Source organism: Urocampus carinirostris, unplaced genomic scaffold (assembly GCF_059441175.1).
Source record: "Urocampus carinirostris isolate Australia breed hairy pipefish unplaced genomic scaffold, RoL_Ucar_1.0 HiC_scaffold_25, whole genome shotgun sequence".
Taxonomy (NCBI): Eukaryota; Metazoa; Chordata; class Actinopteri; order Syngnathiformes; family Syngnathidae; genus Urocampus; species Urocampus carinirostris.
The window spans coordinates 154,548-157,500 of NW_028283132.1; the positions used below are offsets into that span (position 1 = coordinate 154,548).

Here is a 2,953-nt window from a genome sequence, read left to right on the forward strand (position 1 = left end):
GAGTTACGAGTGAGGCGGGATCCACGGCTGGCACTCGCGGGGCCCTCTTGCGAAACCATGCCTCGGCGTGAACCTTTTGGCGGCAGAACCAAGACGAACCGAGGTCGAGCTTCCGTCTCGAGCCACACCCAGACGTCCGACCGTCGCGGAGCCCGACGCCACGCGTGCTAGGGCTCCGCGCGAAACATCGTTTCACGACACCCGCTCGTCAGCCCGTCCGAACGTATACGAGTGTCGCGCGGCCCCCCGGGCCCGGCTGTAGCCACAGCCTCGTCCCGGACCAGGGCCGCACCGCCACCAGCAGCGCCCCCCCGGCGGCAGACGCACTCTGGTTGATCCTGCCAGTAGCATATGCTTGTTTTCAAGATTAAGCCATGCATGTCTAAGTACGAATGGCCAGTACAGTGAAACTGCGAACGGCTCATTAAATCAGTTATGGTTCCTTTGATCGCTCCACCGTTACTTGGATAACTGTGGCAAATCCAGAGCTAATACATGCAAACGAGCGCCGACTCGCGGGCGGGGCTCCGGCCTCGCCCCGGGGACGCGTGCATTTATCAGACACAAAAACCCACGCGGTGTCCGGCGGGCGGGGGCTCAGCCGTCGCGCGCGTCCCCCGCGTCCGGCCTCCGCCTCTCCGGGCGGGGGCGTAAGCGGCGCGGGCGGCTCCGCGCGCGCCGGTCCTCGTTCCGCCGGCCCGGCCCCCCCTTTGTGTTGACTCAGGATAACCTCGTGCCGATCGCTCGCCCACCCGAGGCGGCGACGACTCATTCGAATGTCTGCCCTATCAACTTTCGATGGTAGACTCTGCGCCTACCATGGTGACCACGGGTAACGGGGAATCAGGGTTCGATTCCGGAGAGGGAGCATGAGAAACGGCTACCACATCCAAGGAAGGCAGCAGGCGCGCAAATTACCCACTCCCGACACGGGGAGGTAGTGACGAAAAATAACAATACGGGACTCGTTCGAGTCTCCGTAATTGGAATGAGCCGAACACAAACCCATCGGCCAGCATCCATTGGAGGGCAAGTCTGGTGCCAGCAGCCGCGGTAATTCCAGCTCCAATAGCGTATTTTAAAGTTGCTGCAGTTAAAAAGCTCCTAGTTGGACCCCGGGACGCGAGCTGACGGTCCGCCGCGAGGCGTGCATCCGTCTGTCCCAGCCCCTGCCTCTCGGCAAAAGCCCCCGTGATGCCCTTCGCTGGGTGTCACTCGCGGGGCCCGAAGCGTTTACTTTGAGGAAATTAGAGTGTTCAAAGCAGGCCACACGGCCGCCCCTGCATATCGCAGCTGGGAATAATGGAATAGGACTCCGGTTCTATTTTGTGGGTTGTCATGAACTGGGGCCATGATTAAGAGGGACGGCCGGGGGCATTCGTACTGCGCCGCTAGAGGTGAAATTCTTGGACCGGCGCAAGACGGACGAGAGCGAAAGCATTTGCCAAGAATGTTTTCATTAATCAAGAACGAAAGTCGGAGGTTCGAAGACGATCAGATACCGTCCTAGTTCCGACCATAAACGATGCCGACTCGCGATCCGGCGGCGTTATTCCCATGACCCGCCGAGCAGCACCCGGGAAACCGACCAAGTGTCTGGGTTCCGGGGGGAGTATTGTTGCAAAGCTGAAACTTAAAGGAATTGACGGAAGGGCACCACCAGGAGTGGAGCATGCGGCTTAATTTGACTCAACACGGGAAACCTCACCCGGCCCGGACACGGAAAGGATTGACAGATTGAAGGCTCTTTCTCGATACCGTGGGTGGTGGTGCATGGCCGTTCGTAGTTGGTGGAGCGATTTGTCTGGTTAATTCCGATAACGAACGAGACTCAAACATACTAAATAGTACCGCGGCCCCCCGCGCGGTCGGCGGCAGAAAACTTCTTAGAGGGACAAGTGGCTCTCAGCCACACGAGAATGAGCAATAACAGGTCTGTGATGCCCTTAGATGTCCGGGGCTGCACGCGCGCCACACTGAGCGTATAAGCGCGTCGTCTATCCCCGCGCCGGCAGGCGCGGGTAATCCTATGAACCCCGCTCGTGACAGGGCCTGGGGATTGCAATTATTTCCCACCAACGAGGAATTCCCAGTAAGCGCGGGTCATTAGCCTGCGTTGATTAAGTCCCTGCCCTTTGTACACACCGCCCGTCGCTACTACCGATCGGATGGCTTAGTGAGGTCCTCGGATAGTCCCCGCCGGGGCCGGCCCCGGCTCCGGCGGTGTGCCAGAAGACGGTCGAACTTGACTATCTAGAGGAAGTAAAAGTCGTAACAAGGTTTCTGTAGGTGAACCTGCAGAAGGATCATTAACGTACGAGCGGCAGCAGATCCGCCTCGGTACACCCCCGACGAGCCAGACGCCGAGGGCGGCGGGTCGTCGCAGGCGGAGGAAGAGGGTAGACCGGGACGGGACGGGACGGGGGGCGCGGCGCGGGTCACTCCCGGGCCGCGCGTCGGAGCGAGTTCGGCGGGCGCCACGCGGCGCGGCGCGACGCGAGAAAAGGCGGCGGGCGATGTCGCGCTACCTCCGTGCGAGCGGGGTAGCGCGCTCGTCCGACGACCCCAGTAGCGCGGCGCGGCGCGACGACAGGCGACCGCCAGCGACGGGCGAAAGGCGGCGGCCGTGCGCGGGACCCCCGTAACCGGGGAATCCCCCTATGCCGACGACCCTAGCTCGGCGCGGTTCTCGCGCTTCCGGCGCGCGCTTCCGGGGCGGCACTCGCCTCGACGACCTCCCGTCCTTTAAAGGTAACGGTTCGGGCCGGCGCCCCGGCGTCCGTCCGCCCGTCGGTGTCGCGTGTCCGTGCGGCGCGGGGCTGCTCTCGGCGAGGGTCGCCGAGCAAGCGGATCCCCGCACGGATCACAACGGCCGTATGGCGGCGGCGTCGGGACGCCCGCCCGAGACGAAGGTTCAGGGCGACGAAACGGTGCTCCCACCGGCTACCTTTTT

General features: G+C 62.5%; 1 non-coding gene across 1 annotated transcript; it reads left to right on the top strand.

Moving 5' to 3' along the window:
* Nucleotides 1-325: 325 nt before the first annotated feature.
* LOC148345761 (18S ribosomal RNA) lies at nt 326-2,312 on the top strand. The gene has a single exon (XR_015848490.1). It is a non-coding gene; the product is annotated as an 18S ribosomal RNA (ribosomal RNA).
* Nucleotides 2,313-2,953: the final 641 nt, after the last annotated feature.